General features: G+C 40.7%; 1 protein-coding gene across 18 annotated transcripts in view; it reads right to left on the minus strand.

Moving 5' to 3' along the window:
• LOC123760078 (piggyBac transposable element-derived protein 4-like) overlaps positions 1 to 17,676 on the minus strand; it is a 109,655-nt gene that overhangs the window by 3,386 nt on the left and 88,593 nt on the right. For 3 of the 18 annotated variants that reach the window (XM_069325271.1, XM_069325265.1, XM_069325264.1), the window contains one exon: positions 13,445 to 13,502. The exons of the other annotated variants lie outside the window; for them this stretch is intronic. The gene's annotated coding sequence lies outside the window, so the exon portion shown is untranslated. The remainder of the gene's footprint in view (positions 1 to 13,444; positions 13,503 to 17,676) is intronic. 18 annotated transcript variants of the gene reach the window in all.

The following is a 17,676-nucleotide window of genomic DNA, read 5'->3' on the forward strand; positions in this document are numbered from 1 at the left end:
TTCCTCCCCGCTCCCTTCCTCCCTCTTGACGGTAAGGGCAGTTTATTACTGTTTCAAATTACAATATTCGGTCACATGCTTTCTCATGGCTCTTAAAATATAGGCCAGATACCCAACTTTCCTGCGATAACCCCACCTCTTGGATTTAGAACTTCCTCAAAGGCTGAGTGCGCCAGAGCCTATGCCTAGTTCAAATTGATTGGATATAGGCCTAGAGAGGGGCAGAGTTTTCTAGAACAAGAGAGTGGGTGGAACCTATACTTCCTGAAAGCATACGAAACAAAAATGTGTTAGCGTGATCTTGGAACTGCTTGAGAGGGGGATGGGTGATCAGGCACGCAAGCTAGAACACTGGCTGAGAGGCAGTGGATACAAGGTAATTGTCTGTTTTTAGTTTCCTGTACAATTTGTAGTCCATTTTCATGCCTCTAAGGATAGAATCTCACTAGCTTAGGGATTAATGAGTTTGTATTAAATACAGATACTGTAAATTATTCTCCTGATATTTTATATATTTCCCTTAATTAATTCCAAGTCAGATCTTTAAGTGCTTTGGACATCACCTGTGATCTTATAAGCATTTTTTATGAGTAAATATATTCCCCTTGAAATTCATGAAGTAATGCAGAATGAATTCCATTCTTCCAGCAAATATTAAAAGATTAAATTTCCTAAGCACACTGTATTAGTTGACTGGTCACCTCCCAAGTCAATTAACCTAAATTTAGTGGTGGCGGCATTATTTGTTTGTGAGTAATCTTATCTTCATTTGGTCTGTAAGACTTGTAAACACATTTTTAACATCTTGGTCATTTCTCCCTCCTTCCCCCTGATAAATAAGTAATTATCAAAGAAGGCACCAAGCCGGGAAGGCTATGTTGCACTATCAAATGTGCGGAATAAACAGAGGGCACTAAATATCACTGAGGATGCCAATAAGAGAACAGAAACGCATAAGGAGAACGATATCAAAAGTATCCGATTCACAAAGAATTCTATTGAGGGACAAGTGACCGTGAGGGACAGTCGGAAAGCAAGACACACATGCGTCCTGGAAGTCAGGACATTCAACAAGGATATGCACAACTGTAAGAGGGGCAATGCAGTTAGGACAATAAGGAGCAGGGCAGTGCTCCATTAAGTGTCTGAGTTAAGCGCATATGGCCAATATGTAACTTTGCCAGAGCCGTTTCCCACCACTGGTTACAGTGGTACGAGGAAGGCCACAGGGACACACTACTCTTTAAGAGTATGCAGTTTGTTACCAGTAACAGAAGACCAAAAACCCTGCCAACCTGCAAGGATGAAGGAATTAATAACTGGGTAAAAGTCGAAATAAGGAATACCTTTACGGGAGATGGGACAAGTGTGGATAGCTTTCTTAGCGTCAGCGTTCGCACACTCATTTAAAGAGACACCAATATGGCTGGGAACCTAGCAAAACTCAACTGTCTTAAATCTACTGGAGATAAGAAACAACCAATGTTGAATCTACTACCACCGGATGGATTGCATTAAAAGACTTCAGGGCCATGAGGGCATTGCGAGAGTCAACGACAAACACAAAGGAGGGGTTGACAGCGAGAAAGCAGGAGACGAAGAGCATAGAAAATAGCATAAAGTTCTGCAGTGAAGATGCTAGTCTATGGAGGCAAGCGACACATATAGGTGTGGTCAGGAAAAACAACAGAGTAGCCTACACCGTCTGCAGACTTAGACCCATCAGTGAAGATGGAAATGGAGCGGGAGTGTAAAGAGAAGCGTTCAAGGAAAAGGCATTTCAGAATTGTAGGAGGGGTAAAAGCTTTAGTGATGTGGGTCAGGGATTTGCAATATTTAGGAAGGGGGACCCTCCACAGGGGCAAGGATGGAACAACACGAGGAGAAATATTAGTAATACTAACCGAAATAAAATGTTGCAGGCGAGACAACCGGACAGAAAGAGGGAGGCGGTGAAGGGAAACAGGAATTATAGTGGGGAAGGAGGAGGGGAAGTCAAAGCACAACACCGGCGAGAGTGAGGGTGTTGTAAGGACCTCGCAAGGTAGCGAAGACAGTAGCGATCTCGGCGGTCCTGGAGACAGGAAACCAGTGCCAGCCTACAAGCTGAGGGTTGGAGTCGAACGAAAGGCACCAGAGCTGAGGCGCAACCCAGTATGGTGCAAAGCATTAAGACGGCGAAGAATAGAAGGAGAAGCAGAAGAGTAAGCAAGGCAACCATAATCGAGTTTAGACAATACGAGAGAGGAATGCAAGGAGAGGAGCGTGCGCCTATCTGCTCCCCAAGAAGTACGGGACAAAACCTTAAGTAGGTTAAGGGCCTTAGAGCACTCAACTCGGAGGTAAGAGATATGGGGTGGCCAAGATAAATGAGTGTCAAAGATTAACCCCAAAAGCTTCGCGGAATCTTCGTACACAAGGGGATGACCATAAAGCAACAAAGAGGGACGTAGAATAACATGCTTCCGAGTAAAAGTCATAGCACAATTCTTGGTTGCAGAGAACTTGAAGCCATGATTGGTGGCCCAACACGACATGGCATCAATCACAAGTTGAAGACGCCATTGAAGGAGAGACGAATCATCACCGCTATAGAAAAGAGTAAGATCGTCAACAGAGAGTGGAGAAGAGGCCAGAAGGGAGGAAAACAGACCATTGAGAGCAACTAGAAAAAGAGTAGTGCTCAGAACACTACCATGGGGCACACCTTCGAATTGCTCAAAAGAGGCAGAGTGGCACCAAGCCTCACTCTAAAGGAGCGACGAGAGATGAAGCTTTGGAGGAAGAGAGGGAGATTATCACGAAGGCCAAAAGAACGAAATTTGGACAGAATATGGAATAATCAGGTGGTGTCGTAAGCCTTTTCCAGGTCAAAAAAGACAATAACAACGGAGGTCTTCGCAGCAAAAGCAGTACGAATATAGACCTCCAAGTTCACCAGGACATCAGTCGTGCTGCAGCATTTGCGAAAACCAAATTGAGAAGGGGAGAGGTGGTGATAGTGTAACAAGAACCACATCAGACAAACACTGACTATACGTTCAAAGAGTTTGCAGACACAACTCGTGAGGGCAATAGGGCGGAACTCCTTAGGGAATGTCCCAAGAGATCCCAGTTTCCGCATAGGGAGTACAACAGCATCAAGCCAGTCCTCAGGGACCGACGACAACTCCCAGATCTGGTTATACAGACTCAGTAAATACTGAGACGTGCAAGGAGGGAGGTGGCGAAGTATCTCAAAATGAATGTCATCTGAGCCCGCTGCCGTAGAACTGCAGAGGGCCAGGGCAGACTGAAGTTCAGAAAGAGAAAAGGGATCTAAAACTCTCAACCCCTCAAACTCAAAAGTAGTGAGTGCGAAGTCAGCAGGTTAAACCATAACAAACCACATCAAAGAATTGTGGACTAGCCAAGGCGTTTAGGTAAGGACCAAGGACACCCAGGCACTGGGGGATGCTTGCTGGAAGAACAGACACAAAACACAGCCTGTAAGATAAACATGGCTATGAAGGGCATCAGCAGCATACCGTATAGACAAGCAAGCAAACCCCAGTGCACCACACAAAAAACCTCCAAATGCCCCAACCACAGGACATCACAGACAAGTCAAAGACCTATGATGAGGAGTGAGGAACCCTACAAAGTAGGAGTGCCTCCTGAACTTGTCAGTCACGTGCAATGCAAAATGAGCACCTAGGGAAGAGAGCCCTAAACACATACAGAGAGAGAGGCAAAGAAAAAACCCAAGTCCATGCTGCAAAGCTTGAAACATGCTCACAAAGCAAATACCAAAATTCTGGAACAATACACAAAGCAAATACAACCCTCCCTATACATGACAGAGTCCAAAGAACTGCCCATATTCATCTTGGAAAATACAGAGACTCACCAATGCCAGTGACTCTGGGAGCTCCAAACTTTTGGACATTAGCAGCAGGACTGAGGGTCTAACGAATCTGAAGCCAGGAGCTCCTAGTCATGAGGGTCACCAACTGTTTGTGGCCAGCCTTAACTAGGAGGGTTTGATTTAACTACTGAGCAAGTAGTTTGTGGAGTCATTTGTTACTTCAGTTCTTTTCTCTGTGAACCTTATAGTTGTCTGCATTATTTTGTCTATGGATATTTCCTTGCTCAGGATGATCAAAACAATCCCCAGCTCCCTGTGCCACTGTTAGGGAAGCCAGGGTCTAGCTCTGGTTCCTGGTAGACAATAAAGGACTCATAATACAGAGGTTTATGAGTGTAGCTATCTCAACGAGCTAACATCAGGGAGCCACCGTTCAGCTCTTACAAAAAAGCAAAATACAGGGATGGCTTTTTATGGAAAAGTCAAAGTATTTTCAAAAGCAAGTGCAAATTTCCCAGTTGTCTGCTAATTCTGATGGGTGGGTTAGAAACTATAAGAACCTTCATGGTTTTAGATAGAACAAAGTACTGTAGCTGTAAAGTAGTAGTCAGCCAATACCACAGCCACAGTTGAGTATAGACATTCATAGAGGTTGTGAACAAAGAAAAATTATCCAAATAAATTTACAATGTAAACAGAACCTGATTACATTGGCAGGATGTGCCTAGACATACACTGGATAACAGTGGAAAAAAAAGCATTCTATTGGCTACATGCATAAGAGAGATTATCCATGCTATGCTCAAGCTTCAGGCATACGAAGTAAAATTTCTGGTGGATAAAAGAAAAAATTCAAGGGCAATGAAAGAGGCTAAATCTCTACCTGCTATTTATAAGGGAAAGTAAAGTGTGTGAAAGAGTATAATAGTCTTCCAAGACTGTCTTTGTATGTGTGTATCCTGTTCACGTGGTAATTACCTAAGTGTAATTACCTAAGTGTAGTTACAGGATGAGAGCTACGCTCGTGGTGTCCCGTCTTCCCAGCACTCTTTGTCATATAACGCTTTGAAACTACTGACGGTCTTGGCCTCCACCACCTTCTCACTTAACTTGTTCCAACCGTCTACCACTCTATTTGCGAAGGTGAATTTTCTTATATTTCTTCGGCATCTGTGTTTAGCTAGTTTAAATCTATGACCTCTTGTTCTTGAAATTCCAGGTCTCAGGAAGTCTTCCCTGTCGATTTTATCAATTCCTGTAACTATTTTGTATGTAGTGATCATATCACCTCTTTTTCTTCTGTCTTCTAGTTTTGGCATATTTAATGCTTCTAACCTCTCCTCGTAGCTCTTGCCCTTCAGTTCTGGGAGCCACTTAGTAGCATGTCTTTGCACCTTTTCCAGTTTGTTGATGTGCTTCTTAAGATATGGGCACCACACAACAGCTGCATATTCTAGCTTTGGCCTAACAAAAGTCATGAACAATTTCTTTAGTATATCGCCATCCATGTATTTAAATGCAATTCTGAAGTTAGAAAGCATAGCATAGGCTCCTTGCACAATATTCTTTATGTGGTCCTCAGGTGATAGTTTTCTATCTAGAACCACTCCTAGATCTCTTTCTTTATCAGAATTCTTTAAAGATTTCTCACATAATATATAGGTTGTGTGGGGTCTATGTTCTCCTATTCCACATTCCATAACATGACATTTATTAACATTAAATTCCATTTGCCAAGTGGTGCTCCATATACTTATTTTGTCCAGGTCTTCTTGAAGGGCATGACAGTCATCTAAATTTCTTATCCTTCCTATTATCTTAAAATGGTGAAATGGTAAAATGGTGAAGGTGAAAACGCTTCAAAGACTGACCCTCCATAAAACATCAGTCGTGTTAATTTTAGGTAACTTTCCATCAGGAAAACACCTGAGAGTGTACTACCCACAGCTCAGAGGAGGAACTTTAATCCCTCAGAATGGGCATCTGTGATAGGGAAGGGAAACCCTGGACCACAGTGAACAAAATGCAAAGCTAGAGCACACGCAGTATAGACAACATAAAGCAGTCATGATGGAGAAAAGAAACAACAACAGAGTACTGTACAGTAATGGCCCCCCTTGGCAGAACTATAGTTCCACAGATACTCAACACCACTTAGCTTAAACATGAAGCAAAGGATGAGCCCAATCACAGTTTTCCCTGCTGCTGATGCTGTGACCTGGCGAGTGAGTGGGTGGGTGGGCTAGGTCGAACCTCAGGTGACCTGGACTGTGACCAGGCGAGTGAGTGAGCAGGCTAGGTCGAGCCTCAGGTGTCCTGGACTGTGACCAGGCGAGTGAGTGGACAGGCTAGGTCGAGCCTCAGGTGACCTGGACTGTGACCAAGTGAGTGAGTGGGTGGGTGGGCAGGTTAGGTCAGGCCTCAGGTGACCTGGACTGTGACCAGGTGAGTGAGTGAGTGGGCAGGCTAGGTCAAGCCTCAGGTGACCTGGACTGCCACCTAATGGCAGTCAAGCACATCAGGCTTAGGGGGTTTATTCTGCAGCAACAATCAGTTGCCTCATTACACCTGGGTACCCAATTTTTGTTTTACTAAGAAGTTGCTAACAATGGGCATCGTTGGTTGAAAGTGACCGATGTTGTATACTGTTTAGCATGTAATGTCAGTCACTTTCAACCAATAGTGTCCACTGGGTAGTTTTGTTGTGTTGATGCTTTTCAGTGGCTTTCTCAATTTTTTATTGATCTTTGCTCTCAGAAGGTAACAGAATGTGGGTCTCAGATGCCCAGTACATTCCCCTCAAGTTTGGCTGAACCAGCATTTGGGAATAAGAAACCACCAAGGTAGACCTCCCAGAATCATTGCTGTTAGGTGCTTGCCTCTAAATACTACATCTGATATAATCCATGGATCAAGCAGTAATCAATAACTTTAATATTATGCAAATTTGTGGCATCTATTTATATCCACCCAAACTTATTCACATTCACTGATTTTTCAGGCATCCCTGTGTACAGGAATTGTAGCTGATGTGTGGAAAAAAGCTAACATTGTTCCACTCTACAAAAGTGGTAGCAGGGAAGACCCCTCAATTATAAACCTGTATCATTGACAAGTGTAATTGTCAAAATATTGGAAAAAAAAATAAAATTAAATGAGTAGAACACCTGGAGAAAAATGATATAATATCAGACAGACAGTATCGTTTTTGATCTGGAAGATCCTGTGTAACGAATTTACTCAGTTTCTATGATCGAGCCACATAGATTTTACAGGAAAGAGATGGTTGGGTTGACTGCATCTATCTGGACCTAAAAAAGACTTTTGACAGAGTTCCACATAAGAGGTTGTTCTGGAAACTAGAACATATTGGAGGGGTGACAGGTAAGCTTCTAACATGGAGGAAAAATTTCCTGATAGAAAAATGAAGGCTGTAATCAGAGGCAATGTATCGGATTGGAGGAATGTCACAAGTGGAGTACCACAGGGTTCAGTTCTTGCACCAGTAATGTTCATTGTCTACATAAATGATCTACCAGATGGAATACAGAATTATATGAACATGTTTGCTGATGATGTTAAGATAATAGGGAAGATAAGAAACCTAGACGATTGTCATGCCCTTCAAGAAGACTTGGACAAAATAAGTATATGGAGCACCACTTGGCAAATGGAATTTAATGTGAATAAATACCATGTTATGGAATGTGGAATTGGAGAACATAGACCCCATACAACCTATAAATTATGTGAAAATCATTAAAGAATTCTGACAAAGAAAGGGATCTAGGGGTGGTTCTAGATAGAAAACTGTCACCTGAGGACTACATTAAGAACATTGTGCGAGGAGCCTATGCTACACTTTCTAACTTCAGAATTGCTTTTAAATACAGGGGTACCTCGGTTTAAGTTCCTGGAGACAGCTCGTAACCCGAAAACTCGTAACCCAATGCTAATTTCCCCATAAGAAATAATGGGAATGAATTAATCCGTTCCTGACTACCCAAAAACCTCACTTCTTCAAACTAAATTTTATACCTAGTTAGGTCGGGCCGAGCGGATAGCACGCTGGACTTGTGATCCTGTGGTCCTGGGTTCGATCCCAGGCGCCGGCAAGAAACAATGGGCAGAGTTTCTTTCACCCTATGCCCCTGTTACCTAGCAGTAAAAATAGGTACCTGGGTGTTAGTCAGCTGTCACGGGCTGCTTCCTGGGGGTGGAGGCCTGGTCGAGGACCGGGCCGCGGGGACACTAAAAGCCCCGAAATCATCTCAAGAAGATGTCAAGATAGTTCATCAAAATCTACACTACAAAAGTATGTTCAAGTTATTACTTACCCTTGCTGATGATTCCTGTTGGTGTATGGAAGATGGTGAGGAGGGGGAAGGATGAGAGGTGTTACTGTTTGGAAGGGGAGTCCCCTTCCATTATAACATCAGGGAGTAAAGATTTTTCTGGAGTGCACTCTCTGGCACGCTTTGCCTGCATACCACTAGGTCCTGGTTGTGGCTCACTGCTTAATTTTCTCACAACAAAACGATCCATTGAAGATTGTTCTTACCTTCTTTGCAACACTTGTCTGTAGTAAGACATCACATTGTCATTTAAAAGGTCAATGCAACGGCCTGCTACAGCTTTATCTGGGCGAGTTTTTTCAACAAAACTTTGCAGTTCTTTCCATACTTCACACATTTTCTTAATGAGGAAGGGACATCCTCTACTGCCTCTAATCAAAACTATTTTCTTAGGTTGAACCTTACCACTGGCTTTCTTGGGACCCATGGCGAGATATATAATAACTTATGCTCAAATGGCCAAAAATCCGACAAAAAACGGTAAATCCTTGTGAAGAATTCAGGTGGATAGTCACCGGACGCGAGGCTCTGGTAAACTGAGGCGCGATCTCCGTGCTACCATGCGCTAGGTCGGCCAGTATGCGTATCAACACCCTCGTATTCCAAGGCAATGCTCGTATCTCGATGTAAATTTTCCAAGCAAATCCTGCTTGTAACCCGAAAAACTCGTAACCAGGAACACTCATAATCCGAGGTACCACTATACTGTACATGGATGGTAAAATACTAAAGAAATTGTTCACGACTTTTGTAAGACCAAAGCTGGAATATGCAGCGGTTGTATAGTGCCCATACCTTAAGTAGTACATCAACAAACTGGAAAAGGTGCAAAGACATGCCACTAAGTGGCTCCCAGAACTGAAGGACAAGAGCTACGAGGAGAGGTTAGAGATATTAAATATCCAAAAACTAGAAGATAGAAGAAAAAGAGGAGATATGATCACTATGTACAAAATAATAACAGGAATCGATAAAATTGATAGGGAAGAATTCCAGAGACCCTGAACTTCAAGGACAAGAGGTCATAGATTTAAACTAACGAAACAAAGTTGCCGGAGAAATATAAGAAAATTCACTTTTGTAAACAGAGTGGTAGACGGTTGGAACAAATTAGATGAGGTGGTGGTGGAGGCCAAAACCGGCAGTAATTTCAAAGCGTTATATGACAAAGAGTGCTGGGAAGATGGGACACCACGAACGTAGCTCTCATCCTGTAACTACACTTAGGTAATTACACTTTGGTAATTACATACATGTCTAGGCTACGCATGAAATAATCTAGGGATCCTACGTCTATTATGTTACGCAATAATTGGTTCCACAAATCAACAACCTTTTACAGAACCAGTATTTTTCCCCAAGTCTTTCCTAAACCTAAACTTATCCAATTTACACCCATTGTTTCATGTTCTATTATGTGCTGATGCTTTTAATACCCTATTAATGCTGACCAAACCACGCACTAGAAATTGAAGAGACAACAACATTTCGGTCCGTCCTGGACCATTTTCAAGTCGATTGTGATAATGATCGACCTGGACCACAATCAACTTGATAATGGTCCACGACAGACCGAAACATTGTCGTCTCCAATTTCTAGTGTGGGGTTTGGTCAACATTTATCAGCCACGTTATTTTGACTCATCCTCTGCAATACCCTATTAATATCCCCCTTGTTATGCCGATTCATCCATTTGTACACCACAATCATGTCGCCCCTAATTCTTCGTCTTTCTCGAGAATGTATATCTTGAGGGTATCTTGAGATGATTTCGGGGCTTTAGTGTCCCCGCGGCCCGGTCCTCGACCAGGCCTCCACCCCCAGGAAGCAGCCCGTGACAGCTGACTAACACCCAGGTACCTATTTTACTGCTAGGTAACAGGGGCATAGGGTGAAAGAAACTCTGCCCATTGTTTCTCGCCGGCGCGTGGGATCGAACCCCGGACCACAGGATCACAAGTCCAGTGTGCTGTCCGCTCGGTCGACCGGCTCCCCCTCCCTTAATGTAAATTAAGCTTTTGTCACTCTCTTCATATGACAGGTTTCTAATTCGTGGGATTAACTTTGTCATCCTACGCTGGTCGCATTCTAGTAAATTTATTTCTATTCTATAGTATGGCGACCAAAACTGAACTGCATAATAAACATTGTGCAGTTCATTAAATTCCGATTTCAGCAGGTCCGTTAAAAAAACTGCAGTACCATCCTAATACAATAAAATCTGCCATGTATGTCATGGTTAGAATTAGGCAACACTGGCAGACCTACACAAAATGGCTTTATTCATCACTGGCAGACCTACATTTCTGAATCTTGAACAGTTATGGTCCCTTCTCTTTCAGGCAGCCAGCAACGAGTTCTGGGTAACCCCTTCTTCATTGGAGTTGTTTCACGGCCAATTACCACATTATTATTTTCTTTTTAATTTAACTGCTACCTCTCAGATTCTGATTAAATCTGATATGTAAACCCAAAATTTGCTATCGATGCAGACTAAAGTTGCTGCTAGGATTAAGGGCCCTGAAGCTTCAGTTTCATAGTAGATCCACCCCTGCTTGGATAGATGTCCCAAGTTCAACCTTTATGGTTGTGTAGAAGAATAAGATCTATTTTCTCAACCAGCCATTGTGAATGATCATGATGATCATCTTTTTGCAAGATTTTGCAATATATATGAATAACAGAAAAATTAAGAAAAGAACTTCTTTCCTTTGCATGTCATATACAGTTCACCTAACTCCAACATAATGACCATAGTGATGCAAACAAGGCTGAGAACAGGTCTTCAGCACATAGAAAAAACCATGGAGGATCTTGAGGGGTATTTGCCAAATTATTATAATTTTGAGAGAGAACAGAGTTTAACGCAAGAGAAATGGTCAACTTGTACAATACACATACAATATGCACTTCATGAATGGAAAACAAATCTCTCTCAAACGATTGGGAGAAGGCTGCTAAGAGACCTCACTTTGAGGTATGTTCTGCCTCTAGTTTATAATGTGGATCTGAACTTCAATATCTCAAATCACCCTTGACTCATCATCACTTTGCTTGCAATGCCATTTTCAACTCCAGCCAACCTACCAATGTCTTAAAAGGAACCAAAAACTTGAATTTTGCAAGTAGAGTTTTTAGTTTTACATCAGGTATGTACCCTGTAACCAACAGCTTCTTTCCCTGTATCCATAGCACATGGTGTATTTGAGTGTTCAATAAATAGTGATAGACTCTGTTAATACAAAATTTATGCCAAGTGCTCCTTCTTGCAAACCTTGTAGCACAACTTACTTTTTTAATCCAATATAAAATATAAGAAAGCTTTCCTTATTTCTTACTCTCTTTGCCAAAACTTTCTATTTTACTACCTCAACAATCTTAATTTAATTAATTTTCATTGTTTTTCCACTGTCATTAAGTACTTTGGAAAATACTCAGGAAATATTTTGTTCTTAAAGAGCTTTAAGCTTAAATTTATCTAAAGATCTCCCTCACACAAACAAATAAAAAAAAATGTCAAAAGTTTCGTTCAGTGTATGTCAGGTAGGCTGCTCCATTATTTACAAAATCGATTATCATATTGATGTTTATCAGTGGTGGAACGGATTAATTTGATTGCAATTACTGTATTTTAAATGGGGAAATTCGTTTTGAAAGACAAGCGTTTCACACGACGAGCTCAGTGCCGGAATGGATTAAATTCGTTAATCGAGACTCCACTGTACACAACTTGCATCAACAGGGGTATACTGGTTAGCATCGTCACCCACTAGCCTTGCAAATGAGAAGACCTGGGTTTGAACCCTGTTATACTGTATATTGTTGTATTTTGGGCACTGCTGCCATATTATATATACAGTACTGTAGTTGTATTTTGGGCACTGCTGTTATATGATTATTACCCTCTTGCTTCTTTTACACAAATTTAGCTTTACTTTAAATGTTTATACTGTAATGTATTTCAAAATCTGTCTATATATAACCAATTCCCCGATGCAGATAGTCAGAATAACATGCCTGAAAAGTGTTGACCAAACCACACAGCAGAAATTAAAGAGACGATGACGTTTCAGTCCGTCCTGGACCATTATCAAGTCTCAAATCCACAAGGGCCGTGACGAGGATTCGAACTTGCATCCGGGAGCATCCCAGACACTGCCTTAATCGACCCTTGTGGATTTGTTCATTTGATGCATCACGTTAGTGTGATCTCTGTGTGATTATCAAGTCTCATTTGTGATGGGACGAAGGAGGCAAGGGCAATAAATAGGCAAGAGGTGAGGAGATGAAAATCTTAGAGGAAGATAATGGCCCTTACCTTCATAATTGAATTTATTTTGTACTTTAAACAAAATACAGAACAAGTGTACAGGTACAGTACTTTAACCATATTTACTGGGTGAATGCAAGAGGAATATACTGTAGCTACTTATATTTATGTTCTGGAAGTACAGTGTACTGAAAAATAATGTACTGTAATTAAAATAATGATAAATATAAAATTTGGTTTACATATGATGTTTTATCATTCAATTCAGCAAGTAAGAAAAATTCCAGCATTTATTGCATGTATTTCAATTTCAGCAATAAAGCCTGATCAAATGAGTACAGTACAACACACCACGTCACAGACACAACATGCAAGGGGCTGATATTAAAGCACATGAATCAGGTGTGACAAAAACTAACACAATCACTAATGAAATGTTCAATTACCACCGATTATGAACACTGACTTTCTGGTATTTACCACTAGCACGGAAAAAAGAAATAATAAAGACAACCATGTCAATATACTGAACAGTCATGGCATCTCATCAGCTCTTCAACACAAGCATGAGGCTTCAATAATCTACCAATACTTTTACCATTAAATGTGATGCTAAAGAGAACAGTGTAACATATGCATTATTGTCATACTTACTCACAAAATACACCTGTACCATAACCATATTTTTCACTGATGCATATTCTTCAAAATATTAATTTTAACAATACTTTTCCAAAATTAAAAAAAAAAAAAAAAAACACAAACTTAACATTACTCTCAATATTTTAAACAGGCTTTCTGTGCAATATTTTAATAGGACACCATTACCAATTCTTTAGCAGTTGTACATTATTTTCTTTCACTACAGAATCACATCCACTTCATTACTGTTTATATACATGTTCACAGGAAAACTAGCTAATGATTAACCCGAGATTTTATAATTTAACATTTTGCAACTACAGTCATACCTTGGTTTTCGAATTTAATTTGTTCCCAGATACAGCTCGTAAACCGAAAATTCGCAACCTGAAATGAATTTTCCCATAAGAAATAATGTAAATTAAATTAATCCGTTCTACACTCCCAAAAATATTAACTTCAAAATACATTTCATACATAATACATACAAATATTTTGTACTATAGTATGTACAAGTTATAGCTTACCTGTATTAATGACTTTTTGGTGTATGGAAGACAGTGAGGAGGGAAGAGGAGAGGAGAGGTGTTAATGTTTGGAAGGGGAGTCCCCTTACATTATAACATCAGGCAGTGATTAATTCTCTGGGGTACACCCTCTCCTACGATTTGCAGGCATACCACTGGGACCTGGTTGTAGCTCACTGCTTGTTTGTCTCACTAAGAACCTTTCCATAGAGACTACCTTACAAATTGATCGTTTCCTATAATCTTTTCAATACTACCTTATGTTTTACAAGCTTGGCTACATACCACCTATAAGTACTAAAGCCAATGGTGTAACTGAGTGTGTTATTTGCAAGCATACAGAATGAAGAAACAGGAAGAGAAAATCTATCTGCACCTGGTGCAACGAGAGCAAAGTCGCGCTCTGTATCATGGACTATTTCGTTGATTATTACTCACTTCCGAAGTACTGAGTGTGTAATACAGTGTGTTACTATGTAAATAGTGTGTGAAACTGCACCTATTGAAATTTTAGTGAATTTTTAACAAGTAATATTGCGACAATAAACATTTATTGTGAACACATTACTGATACATGTATCACAGTTCCATGGAACATTATTAACATTCTATTGTATACATATTGTAAAGGTCCCAAATATGCATCATATACGATAAAAAAAAAAAGCATTAAAAATACATAGAACAAATCATTTAAAATATATTTGTGGCAACTCGCAGTGCTTGAATGGTCCGCACGACCGTGTTTGGGAGCTTCGCGCACATTCGACCAGCCCCTGATGACGTCACAGCACACCTTGTCCACGTGCCCACAGCCAAAGTAAGTGGAATTTGGTATTTATTTTTACATAAATTCCCTTCCCTGAACATATCTATCATTTTACAAGGAAAAAAGAATTTTTAGGGAACACATGATTTCATGCGCATAGAGGGAATGTCACAATAAACTCGGCACATCACAGTGGTTAAACTACAGATATTATTAACAAAAAATCTCTAAGTAATCATGACAATTAAACTTTCACACTGCAAAAGTACAGCTTCTAGAGAAAAAATAATAATGAGTACATTACCGAAATATATTTATACAACGTGTAACAATCCTCTTTACTTTCTTTGTTATATTCTCATAGAGCTATTGCTTAGTTTCCTATTTTCTATTGCACCCCAGTATCTGAAAACTTAACAATAAATGATTTCATTTTTTTTTTGCTCTTCCTTACAACCTTCAACATATAACTACAAGGTCCACAAAGTCCCAAATCTTAAATACTTTTTGACATTTAATTTTGTTTCGAGTCATTCCGAATTATCCGCCTCTCCCTATTGGACAATTCTAAGCAAACAATGTTGATTTAACAGTGAAGCAGCATTAATAATGTTGATCCTATAGTATGTTTAATATACATTACTCTAGCATGCTCTACCTGCATGCTTTGCATGTTAGGGAGCCGGTCGGCCGAGCGGACAGCACACTGGACTTGTGATCCTGTGGTCCCGGGTTCGATCCCGGGCGCCGGCGAGAAACAATGGGCAGAGTTTCTTTCACCCTATGCCCCTGTTACCTAGCAGTAAAATAGGTACCTGGGTGTTAGTCAGCTGTCACGGGCTGCTTCCTGGGGGTGGAGGCCTGGTCGAGGACCGGGCCGCGGGGACACTAAAAGCCCCGAAATCATCTCAAGATAACCTCAAGAAGATAACCTACCTGTTGGGATGTAAGCATAGCCTACTTCAGCATGCAGGATTCCCTTATTACTGTAGTACTGTTGTTATGAGGTAATCCTCACCCTCCCCTGTCATGGCCCAAACTATATGAACTTAAGTAAGTAATTATCAAAGAAGGCACCAAGCCGGGAAGGCTATGTAGCACCATCAAATGTGCGGAATAATCAGAGGGCGCTAAATGTCACTGAGGATGCCAATATGAGAACAGACATGCATAAGGCAAACGATATCAAAAGTATCCAATTCACAAAGAATTCTATCGAGGAAAAAGTGACCGTGGGGGACGGTCGGAAAGCAAGACACACGCTCGTACTGGAAGTCAAGATATTCGACAAGAATATGCACAACTGTAAGAGATACAATGCAGTTAGGACAATAAGGAGCAGGGCGGCGCTCCATTAAGTAATTACCTAAGTGTAGTTACAGGATGAGAGCTACGCTCGTGGTGTCCCGTCTTCCCAGCACTCTTTGTCATATAACGCTTTGAAACTACTGTACTGACGGTCTTGGCCTCCACCACCTTCTCACTTAACTTGTTCCAACCGTCTACCACTCTGTTTGCGAAGGTGAATTTTCTTATATTTCTTCGGCATCTGTGTTTAGCTAGTTTAAATCTATGACCTCTTGTTCTTGAAGTTCCAGGTCTCAGGAAATCTTCCCTGTCGATTTTATCAATTCCTGTTACTATTTTGTATGTAGTGATCATATCACCTCTTTTTCTTGTCTTCTAGTTTTGGCATGTTTAATGCTTCCAACCTCTCCTCGTAGCTCTTGCCCTTCAGTTCTGGGAGCCACTTCGTAGCATGTCTTTGCACCTTTTCCAGTTTGTTGATGTGCTTCTTAAGATATGGGCACCACACAACAACTGCATATTCTAGCTTTGCCCTAACAAAAGTCATGAACAATTTCTTTAGTATATCGCCATCCATGTATTTAAATGCAATTCTGAAGTTAGAAAGCATCGCATAGGCTCCTTGCACAATATTCTTTATGTGGTCCTCAGGTGATAGTTTTCTATCTAGAACCACTCCTAGATCTCTTTCTTTATCAGAATTCTTTAAAGATTTCTCACATATTATATAGGTTGTATGGGGTCTATGTTCTCCTATTCCACATTCCATAACATGACATTTATTAACATTAAATTCCATTTGCCAGGTGGTGCTCCATATACTTATTTTGTCCAGGTGTTCTTGAAGGGCATGACAATCATCTAAATTTCTTATCCTTCCTATTATCTTGGCATCATCAGCAAACATGTTCATATAATTCTGTATACCAACTGGTAGATCATTTATGTACACAATAAACATCACTGGTGCAAGAACTGAACCCTGTGGTACTCCACTTGTGACATTTCTCCATTCCAATACATTGCCTCTGATTACTGCCCTCATTTTTCTATCAGTCAGAAAATTTTTCATCCATGATAGAAGCTTACCTGTCACCCCTCCAATATTTTCCAGTTTCCAGAACAACCTCTTATGTGGAACTCCGTAGAAAGCCTGTTTTAGGTCCAGATAGATGCAGTCAACCCAACCATCTCTTTCCTGTAATATCTCTGTGGCTCGATCATAGAAACTGAGTAAATTCGATACACAGGATCTTCCAGATCGAAAACCATACTGTCTGTCTGATATTATATCATTTCTCTCCAGGTGTTCTACCCATTTAGTTTTGATTAGCTTTTCCAATACTTTCACTATTACACTTGTCAATGATACAGGTCTATAATTGAGGGGGTCTTCCCTGCTGCCACTTTTGTAGATTGGAACTATGTTAGCCTGTTTCCACACGTCTGCTACGATTCCTGTACACAGGGATGCCTGAAAGATCAGGTGAAGTGGAATGCTGAGCTCAGATGCACATTCTCTCAGAACCCATGGTGAAACGCCATCTGGGCCAGCTGCTTTGTTCTTCCCGAGCTCCTTTAGCATATTTTCCACTTCATCTCTAGACACCTCTATCTGCTCTATGTTGTTCTCTGGAATTCTTATTGTGTCTGGTTCTCTGAAGATTTCATTTTGTACAAACACACTTTGGAACTTTTCATTTAATGTTTCACACATTTCCTTTTCATTTTCCGTGAATCTGTTTCCCATTTTCAACCTCTGGATATTATCCTTTACCTGCAATTTGTTGTTTATGAATTTGAAGAATAGGCCCGGTTCTGTTTTACATTTATCTGCTATCCCTTTTTCAAAATTTCTTTCTGCCTCTCTCCTTACTGCTGTATAGTTGTTTCTCGCATCTTTATATCGCTGGTATGTTTGGGGGTTTGGCCTCTTCCTATACTGATTCCATTTTTG

Source organism: Procambarus clarkii, chromosome 16 (assembly GCF_040958095.1).
Source record: "Procambarus clarkii isolate CNS0578487 chromosome 16, FALCON_Pclarkii_2.0, whole genome shotgun sequence".
NCBI classification, from domain to species: Eukaryota; Metazoa; Arthropoda; class Malacostraca; order Decapoda; family Cambaridae; genus Procambarus; species Procambarus clarkii.